Consider the following 15,822-nt stretch of genomic DNA (forward strand, 5'->3'; position numbering starts at 1 on the left):
GGGACATGGATGAACCTGGAAACCATCATTCTCAGCAAACTGACACAAGAGCAGAAGATCAAACACCGCATGTTCTCACTCACAGGCGGGTGTTGAACAATGAGGACACATGGACATCGGGAGGGGAGCACTACACACTGCGGTCAGTTGAGGGGAAATAGGGGAGGGACGGTGGGGGGTGGGGGGTGGGGACCTGGGGAGAGATAGCAAGGGGAGACATGCCAGATGTAGGTGATGGGGAGGAAGGCAGCAAATCACACTGCCACGTGTGTACCTGTGCAACAATTTTGCATGTTCTTCACATGTACCCCAAAACCTAAAATGCAACAAAATAAATTATTGGGGAAAAATAAATAAATAAAAATAAAAATAAAAATAAAGAAGACAAAAAATAAAAAAATAAAAAGAAATATACTGGTGGGTTCAGAAAGGTGGGACAAGTCAAAGGGCAGGGGAACTTCAAGGCTATAGGTAAATTTAAACATTTTCTGGTTGACAGTTGCTTGAGTTTGTCAAAAGACCTGAGATCAATAGAAAGGAAATGTTCAGGTTAAGATAAAAGACTGTGGAAACTAAGTTTCTTTTGAAGTCTTATAGTGGCTGCCCTTAGACAGAATAGATGACAAATGTTTCCTGTTCAGACCTTTAGAAGGTACTATTGGTTAATCTCTTCAGGATTGGGAGGGCCTTGAAGAAAAATATCTAGTTATGTTAATAGATATTCTTTACAGACGCAAATTTTCCCCCACAAAGGATAGCTTTGCAAGCATTACAAAATATCGCAAATAAACATGTTTTGGGGCAAAATATTTTGACTTTCTTCTTTGTCACATATTGTTATGCCAGAATCAGACTGGAAAGTTAAGTCACGATACATAGGGTTAAATAAAACCCATCTGATGAGAATTTATGGTTTGTATGGCCTGACTCTCCAGACCCCTTAGATATTTGGGTAAGACTAAAAAAATAAAAAAATCAAAGCTTAGTCCTCAGCCTCTTACTAATACTTTGACTTAGAAGGGAAAACAGAAATAGGAGGAACAATATAGTTTCCTCTGAAGTATCCATTTTTTCTTTCAAGAGGTAGTCACACCAGTGTCTCCAGTAGGTTCCCCAGAAGCAGAACCTGAGACAGAGATTCATGGCCACTGGTTAACAGAGGCAAGCCAGGACAGGGGAGAGAAAGTAACAGCAAGAATAGGATTTCAGAAAAAATGGGGTCGGGGGCTGCAGAAGCTGTCACGCTTTGAGGCAAGAGATTAGGACTTCTGTACAACCAACGCAAGAGGGGAAGAGCTTCTACTTTAACTCCCAGGCACCTTGAGGCAAAGTAAGAAAGTAACTGAAGCACCTGAAGTAGCTGCAAAAGGGGCACGGCACCCTAACCAGGAGGCATGAGCCTAGGGGATCTTGCAGAGTAGCCTCTGCTATGATCAGGTATTCCTAAAGAAAATGAAGTATAAGGAAGGATTGTGATCAGAAAAGGAAAAGTACATCATTAAAAAGGAAAAGAAAGTAGACCCTGCAAGCTTTCTGAATCTATAAATATGTACACAATGAGCCACATGCAGAGAAATGGAAACAGACTCTGAATGAGCCATGAGTGAGAGTGTATAAGCTTCATAGCTCAAGTCGTGCCAGCCCTAGATTTCAAAGGTAGGCCATCCATAGTCATTAGCAGCTTTCACCTGTGGACATGTCTGCCTTAGCAAACCTTAACCACAATGGATCACAGAAGTAATGGTCTCTGGCATATCAAGAAAATTACTGTCATATTTTCTCATCTCTCCCAGTAAAACTATCCCTTTGCTTGGCAAGTCCTGTCAGCTTCCTGTGGGTATATTTCCCCCCCCCCATAACCCACAACTTCCTTAATGTATATCCCTATATGATGTCCAAAACTCACATGGGAGTGACTGTTTGCACAATATTATTGTGTCTTTCAATAAAAGCCCAAAATTCATACTATGAAGCAGGAAATATAATCACACACAAAGCAAAGGCTAAGAATAATTCATGGGATTGATCAAAATGGAGCTCTGGCCTTACAGAAATCAAGGCAAAAAGGGAAATAGTTTCCAGTGATGTTTGAACAAACAGGAACTCTAGGCCACTAAGGGAGATAAGGCTTTTTGGTTCATTTTGTCCTGTTTCACTTTCTGCTTGTTGTTTTGGCAGAGAACACTCAGAGGAATCTCACGTGCACACATTAGAGGCTTTGGCCAACTTCACGGGCATGTGGACTGGTGAACATGATCCACTTCCATTCCTTCTGGCCCCCCCTATGGGTTAAGAATTAGGATGAGGATAAAGGAAATCAGTTGGATCCCAGGAGAAATCAAGCACCTTTTTATGGTAGTGGACTCACCCTCCCATGCATTAGAATCATCTGGGATGCGACCTGTATATTTATACTCTTCCAAAGCTCACCAGATGGGTTTTTTTAATTTAAGTTCCAGGATACATGCACAAGATGTTCAGGTTTGTTACATAAGCAAACATGTGCTATGGTGGTTTCCTGCACCTATCAACCAATCACCTAGGTATTAAGCCCAGCAAGCATTATTATTCCTGATGCTCTCCCTTCATGCCCAACTAACAGGCACCATTGTGTGTTGTTCCCCTTCTTGTGTCCATGTGTTCTCATCATTCAGCTCTCACTTGCAGTATTTGGTTTTCTGTTCCCACATTAATTTGCTGAGGATAATGGCTTCCAGCTCCATCCATGAGCCTACAAAGCACATGATATTGTTCCTTTTTACGGTGGCAAAGTATTTCATTGTGTATATGTACCACATTTTCTTTCTGCAGTATATCATTGATGGGCATTTGGGTTGATTCCATGTCTTTGCTATTGTGAAAAATGCTGCAATGAACATATACAAGCATGTATCTTTATAATAGGATGATTTATATCCTTTTGGGTATATACCCAGTAATGGAATTGCTGGGCCAAATGGTATTTCTGGTTGTAGGTCTTTAAGGAATCACAATACTGTCATTCACAATGGTTGAACTAATTTATATTCCTACCAGCAGTGTAAAATCATTTATTTCTTCACAGTCTTGCCATCATCTGTTGTTTCTTTACATTTTTTTTTTTAGACACAGTCTTGCTCTGTCACGAGGCTGGAGTGCAGTGGCATGATCTTGGCTCACTGCAACCTCCACCTCCTGGGTTCAAGTGATTCTATTCCCTCAATCTCCTGAGTAGCTGGGACTACAGGTGCACACCACCACACTCAGCTAATTTTTGCATTTTTAGTAGAGACAGTGTTTCACCATGTTGGTCAGGATGGTCTCGATCTCCTGACCTCGTGATGTGTCTGCCTTGGCCTCCCAAAGTGCTGGGATTACCGGCATAAGCCACTGCACCTGGTCTGTTTCTTGACTTTATTTTTTTAGTAATCACCCTTCTGACTGGCATGAGATGGCATTTCATTGTGGTTTTGATTTGCTTTTCTCTAATGATCATGATGTTGAGCTTTTTTCATATGTTTGTTGGCTGCATAAATGTCTTATCTTGAGAAGTGTCTGTTCATGTGCTTTGCCCACTTTTTAATGGGTTTTCTTTTCCTGTAAATTTGTTTAAGTTCCTTGTAGATTCTGAATAATAGGCCATTGTGAGATGGATAGCTTGCAAAAATTTTCTTCCATTCTGTAGTCTGTTCACTCTGATAATAGTTTCTTTTGCTGTGAAAAAGCTCTTTAACTGGTTTCCATTTGTCAATTTTTGCTTTTGTTGCAATTGCTTTTGATGTTTTTTCATGAAATCTTTGCACGTGCCTATATCCTAAATGGTATTACCTAGATTTTCTTCTAGGGTTTTTATACTGTTGGGTTTTACATTTAAGTCTTTAATCCATAGTAAGTTAATTTTTGTATAAGGTGTAAGAAGTGATCCAGTTTCAGTTTTCTGCATATGGCTAGCCAGTTTTCCCAGTACCATTTATTAGACAGGGAATACTCTCCCTGTTGCTTATTTTTGTCAGGTTTGTTGAACATCAGATGATTGTAGATGTGCAGTCTTATTTCTGAGTTCTCTGTTCTGTTGCATTGCAGTATTTGGTTTTCTGTTTTGGAGTCAGATTTTGTACCAGTACCATGCTGTTTTGGTTACTGTAGCCTTGTAGTACAGTTTGAAGTCGGGTAGCATAATGCCTTCAGCTTTGTTCTTTTTGCTTAGGATTGCCTTGGCTAATAACATTGAGTGTGTAAAATACTTTGGGCAGTATGGCCATTTTCACAATACTGATTCTTCCCACTTATGAGCATGGAATGTTTTTCCATTTGTTTCTGTCCTCTCTGATTTCCTTGAGAAGTAGTTCACAGGTCTCCTTGAAGAGATTATTCACTTCCCTTGTTAGCTGTATTTCTAGCTGTATTCTCTTTGTGGCAATTGTGAATGGGAGTTCAATCATGATTTGGCTCTCTGCCTATTGTTGGTGTTTAGGAATGCTAGTGAGTTTTGCACATTGATTTTGTATCCTGAGACTTTGCTGAGTTGCTTATCAGCTTAAGAAGCTTTTGGGCTGAGATGATGGAATTTTCTAGATAAAGGATCATGTCCTCCTCAAACAAAGACAGTTTGACTTCCTCTCTTCCTATTTGAATATCCTTTATTTCTTTCTCTTGCCTGATTGCCCTGGCCAGAATTTCCAATACTATGTTGAATAGGAGAGGGGAGAGAGGGCCTCCTTGTCTTGTGCCAGTTTTCAAGTGGAATGTTTCCAGCTTTTGCCCATTCAGTATGATATTGGCTGTGGGTTTGTCATAAATGGCTCTTTTTATTTTGAGGTTTGTTCCATCAATATCTTGTTTATTGAGAGTTTTTGACATAAAGGGATACTAAATTTTATGGAAGGTCTTTTCTGTGTCTATTGAGATAATCATGTGGTTTTTGTCTTTAGATCTGTTTATATGAATAATCATTTTTATTGATTTGCACATGTTGAGCCGGTTTTGCATTTTGAGGATGAAGTCAATTTGATCATGGTGGATATACTTTTTGATGTGCTGCTGGATTTGGTTTGTCAGTGTTTTATTAAGGATTTATGCATCAATGTTCATTAGGGATATTTGCCTGAAGTTTTGTTTTTTTCTTGTATCTCATCCAGGTTTTGGTATCAGGATGATGCAGGCTTCATAAAATGAGTTAGGGAGGAGTCCTTCCTTTTCAACTGTTTGGAATAGTTTCAGAAGAAATAGTAACAACTCCTCTTTGTACCTCTGGTAGAATTCAGCTGTAAATCCATCTGGCCCTGGGCTTTTTTTGGTTGGCAGGCTATTAATTACTGCCTCAAATTCAGAACTTATTATTCTATTCAGGGATTCAACTTCTTCCTGGTTCAGTCTTGGGAATTTATCTATTTCTTCTAGATTTTCTAGTTTATTTGCATAGAGGTGTTTATAGTATTTCTGTGGGGTCAGTGGTGTTATCCTCTTTATCATTTTTATTGTGTCTATTTGATTTCTCTTTCTTTTCTTCTTTATTAGTCTAGCTAATAGTCTATTTTATTAATTTTTCAATACGCAACTCCTGGATTTATTGATTTTTTTAGGGTTTTTCATGTTTCTATCTCCTTCAGTTCTGCTCTGATTTTGGTTGTTTGTCTTCTGCTGACTTTGGGGTTTGTTTGCTCTTAATTCTCTAGCTCTTTTAGTTGTGATGTTATGCTGTCTATTTTGTCTTCTGCTGACTTTGGGGTTTGTTTTTTCCTAATTCTCTACTTCTTTTAGTTGTGATGTTATGCTGTCTATTTGAGGTATTTCTAGCTTTACAATGTGGGAATTTAGTGCTATAAATTTCTCTCTTAACACTGCTTAGCTGCATCCCAGAGATTCTGGTACATTGCCTCTTTGTTCTCATTGGTTTCAAATAACTTCTTGATACCTGCCTTAATTTCATTATTTACCCAAGAGTCATTAAGGAGCAGCTTGTTCAATTTTCATACAGTTGTGTGGTTTTGAGTGAGTTTCTTAATCTTGAGTTCTAATTTCATTTCACTGTGGTCTGAGAGACTGTTTGCTGTGATTTCAGTAATTTTGCATTTGCTGATGAATGTTTTACTTCCAATTATGTGGTTGATTTTAGAAAAAGTGCTATGTGGTGCTGAAAAGAATATATTCTAAAGGCTGAGTTCTGTAGATATTAGGTCCACTTGAAGCACAGCTGAGTTCAAATCCTGAATATCGTTCTCAATTTTCTGTCTCAATGACCTAATATTGACAGTAGGGTGTCAATCTCCCATTATTATTGTGTGGGAGTCTAAATCTCTTTGCAGGTCTCTAAGAACATGTTTTATGAACCTGGGTGCTCCTTTATTTGGTACTTTTTTTTATATAGTTAGCTCTTCTTGTTGAATTGAACCCTTTACCATTATGTAATGCCCTTCTTTGTCTTTTTTATGTTTGTTAGTTTAAAATCTGTTTTGTCAGAAACTAGGAACACAATCCCTGATTTTTTTCCTGCTTTCCATTTGCTTGGTAAATTTTCCTCCATCCTTTATTTTGAGCCTATGTGTGTCTTTGCATGTGAGATGGGCCTCTTGAATACAGCACACCTATGGGTCTTGACTCTTTATCCAGATTCCCATTCTGTGACTTTTAATTGGGGCATTTAGCCCATTTACATTTAAGGTTAATATTGTTATGTGTGAATTTGATTCTGTCATCATGATGCTAGCTGTTTATTTTGCAGTCTTGTGATGTAGTTGCTTTATAGTGTCTTTGGTCTTTGTGTTTCAGTATGTCTCTGTAGTGGCTGCTAATGGTTTTTTCTGTCTATATTTAATGCTTCCTTTAGGAGCTCTTACAAGGCAGCCTGGTGGTGACGAATTCCTCAGCATTTTTTTATCTGAAAAGGATTTTATTTCTCCTTTGCTTATGAAGCTTAATGTGGCCAGATATGAAATTCTGGGGTGGAAATTCTTTTCTTTAAGAATGCTAAATATTGGTTTCCAATCTCTTTTGGCTTGTAGGGTTTCTGCTGAGTCGTGTGCTGCTACTCTGATGGGCTTCCCTCTGTAGGTGTCCTTGACTTTCTCTCTGGCTTCCCTTAATATTTTTTCTTTCATTTCAACATTGTAGAATCTGATAATTCTGGGTCTTGTGGTTGACCTTTTCATGCGATACTTACTCAGGTTCTCTGGATTTCCTGAATTTGAATGTTGCCCTGTCTCATTAGATTGAGGAAGTTCTCATGAATGATATCCTAAAATATGTTTTCCAACTGGGTTCCATTCTCCCTCTCTCTTTCAGGTACCCCAATCAGTCATAGGTTTGGCCTTTTTACATTATCCCATCATTCTCAGAGGTTTTGTTCAATCTTTTTCGTTCTCTTTTCTCTAATTTTGCCTGCCTGTCTTACTTCAGCAAGATAGTCTTCAAGCTCTGGAATTCTTCCCTCTACTTGGTCTATTCTGCTATTTATACTTGTGGCTACATTGTGAAGTTCTCACGCTGTGTTTTTCAGCTCTGTCAGGTCATTTATGTTCCTCTCTAAACTGGTTATTCTGGTTAACAGCTCTTATAATGTTTTATCATGATTCTTAGCTTCTTTGCATTGGGCTGAAACATGTTCCTTTAATTCAGTGAAGTTCATTAATACCCACCTTATGAAGCCTACTTCTGTCAGTTCATCCATCTCAGCCTCAGCCCAGTTCTATGCCCTTGCTGAAGAGGTGAAGAGGCAATCGTGTGGAGAAGACACACTCTGACTTTTTGAGTTTTTAAAGTTTTTTCATTGTTTCTCATCTTCATAACTTTATCTATCTTTGATCTTTGAGAATGCTGACCTTTGGGTGGGTTTTCTGTGGGGACATTTTTATTGATGCTGTTGTTGTTATTGCATTCTGTTTGTTTTTCTTTTTTCGGGGGGGAAGAAAGAAAAAAGAAAGAAAAAAAGAGAAAGAAAGAAAAAAAAGAATGAAAGAGAGGAAAAAAGAGGAAGAGAAAGAGGAAGAGAGAACAGGAGTCTTGCTTTATTGCCCAGGCTGGAATGCAGTCTAAAAATGGGTATTAAAAACCTCTTTTATGCCAATAATTGTGCTTAACAATGGAGACAGGAAGGAATAAGGGAGGAAAATAACAAACAGCAACCAACCAATATTTCATTTAAACCTGTGAAATGCTATGCAATTACTGAGAAGTGATTTACTTCCAATTATGTAGTCACTTTTAGAGTAGGTGTAATGTGGTATTAAGAAGAATGTATGTTCTGTGGATTTAGGTGGAGAGTTCTGTAAATGTTTATTAAGTTTACTTGTTCCACGTCTGAGTTAAAGTCCTGGGTATCCTTGTTAATTTTCTGTCTCGTTGATCTGTCTAATATTGACAATGTGATGTTAAAGTCTCCCACTATTATTGTGTGGGTGTCTAAGTCTCTATATAAGTCATTAAGAACTTGCCTTATGTATCTGGGTGCTCCTGTATTGGGTGCATATATATTTAGGATCGTTAGCTCTTCTCGTTGCATTGATCCTTTTACCATTATGTAATGCCCTTCTTTGCCCCTTTTGATCTTTGTTGCTTTAAAGTCTATTTTATCAGAGGCGAGAATTGCAACTCCTGCTTTTTATTTTATTTTATTTATTATTTTTTTCTCTCTCTCCCCATTTGGTTGGTAAATCTTCCTCCATCCCTTTGTTTTGAGTCTTTGTGTATCCTTGCACGTGAGATGGGTCTGGATGCAGCATACCAATGGGTTTTGGCTTTTTATCCAACTTGCCTGTCTGTGTCGTTTGATTAGGGCATTTAGTTGATTTAAATTTAGAATTAATATTAACATATGTGAGTTTAATACTGCCATTTAATGCTAGCTGGCTGTTTTGCCCATTAGTTGATGCGGATTCTTCATTATGTTGATGCTCTTTACCTTTTGGTATATTTTTGGAATGGCTGATACTGATTGTTCCTTTCTATGTGTAGTGCTTCTTTCAGAAGCTCTTGTAAAGCAGGCCTGGTGGTGATGAAATCTCTGAGTACTTGCTTGTTCTCAAAAGATGTTATTTTTCCTTCACTTATGAAGCTTAGTTTGGCTGGCTATGAAATTCTGGGTTGAAAGTTCTTTTCTTTAAGGATGTTGAATATTGGCCCCCACTCTCTTCTGGCTTGTAGGGTTTCTGCTGAGAGATCTGCTGTGAGCCTGATAGGCTTCCTTTTGTGGGTAACCTGACCTTTCTCTCTGGCTGCCCTTAGCATTTTCTCCTTCATTTCAACCCTAGTGAATCTGAAGATTATGTGCCTTGGGGTTGCTCTTCTTGAGGTATATCTTTGTGGTGTTCTCTGTATTTCCTGTACTTCAATATTGGCCTGCCTTGCTAGGTTGGGAAAGCTTTCCTGAATAATATCCTGAAGAATATTTTCCAGCTTGGATTCATTCTCTTTGTCACATTCAGGTACACCTATCAAACGTAGACTAGGTCTTTTCACATAGTCCCATATTTCTTGGAGACTTTGCTCCTTCCTTTTTACCCTTTTTTCTCTAATCTTATCTTCTCATTTTATTTCATTGAGTTGGTCTTCGACCTTTGATATCCTTTCTTCTGCTTGGTCAACTCGAGTGTTAAAACTTGTGCATACTGGCCGGGCGCGGTGGCTCAAGCCTGTAATCCCAGCACTTTGGGAGGCCGAGGCGGGTGGATCACGAGGTCAAGAGATCGAGACCACCCTGGTCAACATGGTGAAACCCCGTCTCTACTAAAAATACAAAAAATTAGCTGGGCATGGTGGCGCGTGCCTGTAGTCCCAGCTACTCAGGAGACTGAGGCAGGAGAATTGCCTGAACCCAGGAGGCGGAGGTTGCGATGAGCCGAGATCGCGCCATTGCACTCCAGCCTGGGTAATAAGAGCGAAACTCCGTCTCAAAAAAAAAAAAAAAAAAAAAAAAAACTTGTGCATACTTTGTGAAGTTCTCATATTGTGTTTTTCAGCTCCATCAATTCACTTATATTCCTCTCTAAATTGTCTATTCTCATTAGTATTTCATCAAATCTTTTTTCAAGTTCTTAGTTTCTTTGCATTGGGTTAGAACATGTTCTTCTAGCTCACAGAAGTTTCTTATTATCCACCTTCTGAAGCCTGATTCTGACAATTCATGACACTCATTCTCCATCAGGCCTCGTTGCCTTGCTGATGAGGAGCTGTGATCCCCTGAAGGAGGAGAGGCATTCTGATTTCGGATGTTTTCAGCCTTTTTGCACTGGTTTCTTCCCATCTTTGTGGATTTATCCACCTGTTGTCTTTGTAATTGCTGACTTTCAGGTTGGGTCTCTAAGTGGACATCCAGCTTGTTGTGATGATGTTATTTCTGTTTCTTTGTTTTCCTTTGGCGGACACCCCTCCCCCACGGAGCTGGGCCTTCCCAGGTTCAGCTGTGCTTGCTGTGAAACTCTCAACTATCAGTGTTTCCAATTGCTGTTTTTTTGTGGGGGTGGGACCAGCCGAGCCTGATCACCTGGCTCCCTGCCTCAGAGCCCCCTTTTTTTCATTTCCTAATTGAACGGTGGATTCTCTCCCAGGTGACCCAGTCACCCACCAAAAAGGCACCGGGATCTATGCAATTTCCCATGCAGCGACTCCGCTGACTGAAACAGTGGCGCTGAGATTCGTGGCGCTTTTCTGCCTGGGAATCTACCAGTCTGGCTTCCCACTTCAGTCCCATTTTCAATCAACTGAATGGGTGACTCTGCCTTCCCAGAGCTCCAAACACCAACTGAAAGGGCACCCAGTCCCCCAAACTCCGCACTGAGAACCGCCGCGCCGGGACGCCGGCAAAACAGCCCGCCAAAAGAGTTGTGCTGGCGACCTGTGAGGTTCCTCCACTGGGAATCTCCTGGTCCATGGGCAACAAAAATTCATCTGGAAGTCTGGCATCCACTCACTCCCTGTGCCTTCACTGGGAGCTGCAATCCTGAGCTGCTGCTAAATGGCCATCTTGGATTTCTCTCCCGTTTTTCATTTAACAATCAGACTCCTCTTCCATAGTACTGCTGTGGTTTTCTAGGGATCTACTCTAGACCCCATTTGCCTGGGTCTCTCTTGAACTTGAAGGTGTCACCAGTAGAGATTGCAGAACAGCAAAGGTGGCTGCCTGCTCATTCCTCTGGGAGCTCCATCTCAGTGTGGCACTAACTCAGTGCCAGTGGGGACACTCCTACACGAGGTGTCCAGTGAACCCTGTTTGGAAGTTTCAACCAGTCAGAAGGCATGGGATCAGGGACCCACTTAACAAAGCACTCTGGCTGCCCCTTGGCAAAGGAGGTTCACTGTTACGGGGGAAATCCTACTCATCTGGACTACCCAGATTCCTCAGAGCAATCAGGGGAAAGACTAAGTCTGCTGATCCATTGAGATCATAGTCGCCCCTACCTGAGGGGCTCCATCCCAGGGAGATCAGAATTCTGTCTGTAAACCCCTGGCTGGAGTTGCTGAAATTCCCACAGGGAGGCCCTGCCTGGTGAGGAGCAATGGGTACAGATCCAGCCTACAAAGGTAGTCTGGCCACAATCTGCCTCAGCCACAGTGTTGTGCTGTGGGGAATTCCTCCTGGGTTCAAACTTGCCCAGTGTCCCAGGAATCAGCAGGGGAAAACGGCAGACTAGAGCTGCAGTGATTTCTACTGCCCCTCCTCCCAGGTACTCAGTAGTCTTAGGCAGTCTCCAGCCCAGTAGCTGCTGAGAATATGCACAGCTCTTTGCTTGAGACCCAAGGCCCTGGTGGTGTGGGCTCGTGAGAAGATCTCCTGACCTGCAAGTTGCACATATCTGTGGAAACACTGGTTTCCCAGGCAGGGTAGCACAATTATGTCACCACCTCCCTTGGCTGGGGGTGAGGGCTCCCTTTGCCTGTGCAGCTCCCAGGTGGACCATTGCTCATACCTGCTTAGCCTCATTCTCTGTGGGTCATGCCAACTGCCTAGTCGGTCCCAATGAGAGAACCTGGATACTTCAATTGCCAGTGCAGGATTCACTCACCATTTTGTTCTTCTCAGTGGGCGCCTCTGACAACAGCTGTTTCTAGTCAGCTAGCTTGGCCCCTCCCCACCAAGATGGTTTTTACAAAAAGCCAGAGTTGAGAAAGTGGTATTTGTAGTAAGGCTTCCTGACTCTTTCCTTCTGGGAAAGAGAAACACGACATATGTGGTCACAGAGGAAGAAGAAAAAGTCAGAGAGGAGCCTCTTCCTTAGGTCCTTTCACCTCAACTTAGAAGACATGGTGATATGGCCTCACACTTCAGCTCATTACTAACAAGGATTCTGCTTAGTAGATCCAGAGAAAAAAGCCACCACTGAGGACCACAAATCCATCACAAATATAAGAGGAGATTCACATAGAGATGTTGTTTTGAAATGGAACTACTGGTTTCAGTTCAAAATAAAATACTACGTTGCTACTGATTAGCCTTAAAACTATAAACCACAACAAAGTTTTTTTTTTTTTTTAAACAAATGAGTGTTTAGCCATTTCCTCATTCAACTGCACATTTTACACTGGCTTTCTGCCCACCTGTCCACCAGTGTGACCATTGGGTTATTCCTCTGAACAAAAGCCAGAATGCCAGAGCTAGAGGATCAACATATGGACAGGCTACTTAGGTAGACTCATAGTAATAAAACACTCCCAAAATGAAAGCAAAGTGTTTACATCTGGGTCACGGGTTTGGCTTTCCGTTGGCATATTTGGGTAAAAACTCAGGAAGCAGGCTTGGCTTCCAGAGAGAATAGGCAGAGATGAAGAGAGAGATGATGGTGGCACTAGGTTGAAGGGCACAAGGAGAGGAAGTGGAAATCTGGAGAATAAAGGTGGTGAGGACTTGGAAAGATGTGCATAGATAAAAGAGGCAGCTGAGGACAATGAGAATCAGGAAGATCCAGGAAAGAGTCAGAGCAATAAGGAAGCAAAATAAGTCATGAGGCAACATTTGACTACAACAAGCAAATAAAGCACTGCTGAACAGCCATCAGGAAAACACCTTGGTGAGGAGCTGCAATGGAGAAGGGACAGGAGGTTGCTGGGAGCAACAGGAGAGTCCTATTAAGACTTGCTGCCTTCTATACTCACATGCCTCTGTGCCTTCAACTGTGGAAAAGGCAGAAAATAAATAGTCACAACTCAAAAGAAGAAGGAAATCTAGAGAAAATGAGCAGAACAAGATCTGGGATTCTAGCTTCCCAAACTGAGAAAGAAAACCCCTGCTCTAAAGCCAATGCCAGAGTAACAGAAGAATCCTCAGACTACATAGAGAAGGTTGGGAAGGCGATAGATGGGCACTAAAGAATGGGGCTAAGGATACTAAGCAGGACCCAAGATTAATACAATGAACAATAGACCCACCTCACAGGTAACAGTTTCACTCATTCTGCCTCTTGCAGCTCAGTCATCTGTCCCAAGGAAGGTTCTCACATGGTGCCACTGACAAGAACAAGGGATTTGGGAGGAAAAGGAGAAACACACAGAACAGCTGTAATACATAGGTAAGAAGGATAAATCAGGTTAAAAAGAAACAGGAATCATCTGACTTTTTAAGTTTTATTTCGTTTCTAATTGACATAATAATTGTACATATTTATGGGGTATACTGTGACATTTCAACATATGAATACATTATCTAATGATAAAATAAGAGTAGTTAGGATATCCATCACCTCAAACAGTTGTCATTTATTTGTGGTGAGAACATTCCAAGTCCTTTCTTCTAGCCATTTTTAAATATATTGTCAACTACAGTCACTCTACTGTGCAACAGAACACCAGAAGTTATTCCTCCTATCTAACACAAGTTTGTTCTCATTGACAAATCTCTCCCTAAGCTCCCCTACCCCACATTCTCACCAGCTTCTGGTAACCACTATCCCACTCTCTATTTCTATGAGATCAACTGTTTTAGACTCCACATAGGAGTGAGATCATGCAGTATTTGTCCTTCTGTGCTTATTTCATTTAAAATAATGTCCTCTAGTTAATCCATGTTGTCACAAATGACAAGACTTTATTCTTTTTTATGGTTCACTAATATTCCATTGTGTATATATAACCATTTTTAAATCTATTCATCCATTAAAGGAAACTTACATTGATTCTGTATCTTGGGTATTGTTAATAGTGCTGAAATAAACATGGGAGTGCAGATGCCTCTTTAACATATTGATTTCATTTCCTTTGTCTACATACCCAGCAGTGGGATTGCTGGATCATATGGTAGCTCTATTGTTAATTTTTTGATGAACCCCCATATTGTTGGTCATAATGGCTGTACTAATGTACATTCCCACTAAAGGTGTAGAGAAGGGGAACTCCCCTGGCTCTTGGTAGCATTGTGACGCCCCTCCCCCATGCTGGAGTTTCCCCAGTCTGCTTAAGCATAAGTTCCCTTTTCTCCACATCCCTGCCAGCATTTGCTATTTTTTGTCTTTTTGGTAAGGCATAGAAATCAAAATGGTAAAATGAAAACAAAAAGAAAATGGCATTCACACAGTCAATCTTTATTTATCTGTTGCAATAAAACTTGATGAACCTGCTTTGTAGAGTAAAAAAAAGGCTGGGTTCTGGTATGGACTCTCCAACATTGGATATGTACTCTTCAGCTGGTGCCTTAGCATCTCCAGTCCTAGTTTTCTCATTTCTGTGCAAAGTCTGGTGGCCCAAATGTAAGCTGGGGTCCTTCCCAACGCTACCACTCTGTGGGTCTACAGAACTGCGAACACTTGCTACAAACTTTTACCACCCCACTTCTATTGTACCAGTGAGTTCACTCTATTCTCATTCTCTAATTTTTCTGCATTCTACCAAGGATAGAGCCAATAAGTCATTCATGCAGTGAGGTTAGTAATATTGTATTGTATACTATAAATTTGCTAAGAGAATACATTTTAGGTACTCTTAACATAATAATTTTTTAAAAGGTTCCTATGTGAGATGATTGATATGTTAATTTGCTTAACTGTAGTAACCACTTCACTATATATATCAAAATATTATGTTCTATACCTTAAATACATATGATTTAAAAAAAAGAGAGAGAGAGGGAAGAAAAGTCACTCATGCAGGGAGATTCCTGCAGTAAAAATTCTGTATAAATTTCACTTGAAATTCCTTAATCAGAAGATGGCCGACCAGGAACAGCTCAGGATGGCAGCTCCCAGTGAACGTGCAGAGAGTGAGTGGATGCCGCATTCCCAGACAGATTTTTATAGCCCACAGACCAGAAGATTCCCAGGCGGAGGAGCCCCACAGGTCGCCAGTGTGGCTGTTTCACCCGGCATGGCTGTTTCATCTGGCACGGCTGTTTCAGCCAGCTCGGCCGCTTTGCCTGCACCCTGGCACAGCGGTTCTCCGTACAAAAGACACTGGTCCGGGTGCCCTCTTAGCTGGTGATTGGAGCCCTGAGATTGCAGAGTCACCCATTCATCTGAAATAGTGAGCCAGGCCAGGAGATTCCTAGGCAAAAAAGCCACGAGGAATCTAGCACTGCTGTTTCAGCCAGCTCAGTGAGTCACGGCACGGGAGATCCCGGTGTCTGTTCAACAGAGAGAGGGTTGACCGTTCAACAACAACAACAAAAAAAGACTCTGAGTCAGGGAGCCAGGTGATCAGGCTGATCTGGTCCCACCCCCCCACACACACACACACAAAAAAAAAAAAAAAAAAAAAAAAAAAAAAAAAAAAACAGTAATTGAAAACGCTCTGGGTTGAGAGTTTCACAGCAAGTACAGCTGAACCTGGGACGGTCCGGCTCTGTGGGGGAGGGGCGTCCGCCATTACTGAGACACTCCACCACTTTGGAGGCAGTCTAACCATCGCTGAGGCAGCTCACCGTTGCTG

The sequence above is a fragment of the Cebus imitator genome, unplaced genomic scaffold (genome assembly GCF_001604975.1).
Source record: "Cebus imitator isolate Cc_AM_T3 unplaced genomic scaffold, Cebus_imitator-1.0 Scaffold131, whole genome shotgun sequence".
In the NCBI taxonomy this organism is placed as follows: domain Eukaryota; kingdom Metazoa; phylum Chordata; class Mammalia; order Primates; family Cebidae; genus Cebus; species Cebus imitator.